Source organism: Plasmopara halstedii, assembly GCF_900000015.1.
Source record: "Plasmopara halstedii genome assembly, contig: Scaffold_292, whole genome shotgun sequence".
NCBI lineage: Eukaryota > Oomycota > Peronosporomycetes > Peronosporales > Peronosporaceae > Plasmopara > Plasmopara halstedii.
In genome coordinates this window covers 802,655-803,234 of record NW_020187213.1, presented here as the reverse complement: position 1 = coordinate 803,234, position 580 = coordinate 802,655, and positions in this window count along the sequence as shown.

The window sequence follows — 580 nt, the reverse complement described above, 5'->3', positions numbered from 1 at the left end:
CACCAAGTTGGATATGTCGACAGCGGATCATCCGCAGACCGATGGTCAAACTGAAAGGTGATTTGTGTCATCGAAGATGTTCTTCGCAGCGTCTGCGCTGAGACGTCGAGTTGCTGGAGCGCCATGTTGCCACTCGTAGAGTTTGCTCTGAACAATGCAGTGCATTCGTCTATCGGCTACACGCCGTTCTACGTGAAAGGGCTAATTCACCCTCGCGTCCCACTGACCCCGCCATCCCATGACTCAGGGCTTGGTGGGGGAGGAATAGCCGAACGGCTAGCTGGTGTCAGCCAGCTCACCATTTGCAAAGAAGTCGATGAGTCCGTGTCTACCAGCCTAGGTGTCCTACGACACGTTCGCGATGCGATGGCTGAAAGCCAAGACCTGCGGAAAAAATATGCAGATGAAAAAGAAGAGGCAAAGTAGAAAGCTTTAAGGTCAAGGACTGGTTTCATTAAATTCTAAAAAAAATCCTACACGTGCAGCCTCTGCTATCTTCAGGACGAAGCTTCGTTCACGGTTTATCGGACCGTTTAAGGTTGTAACCAAGCGGGGCCTAGCGTATTTGCTGAACCGTCCA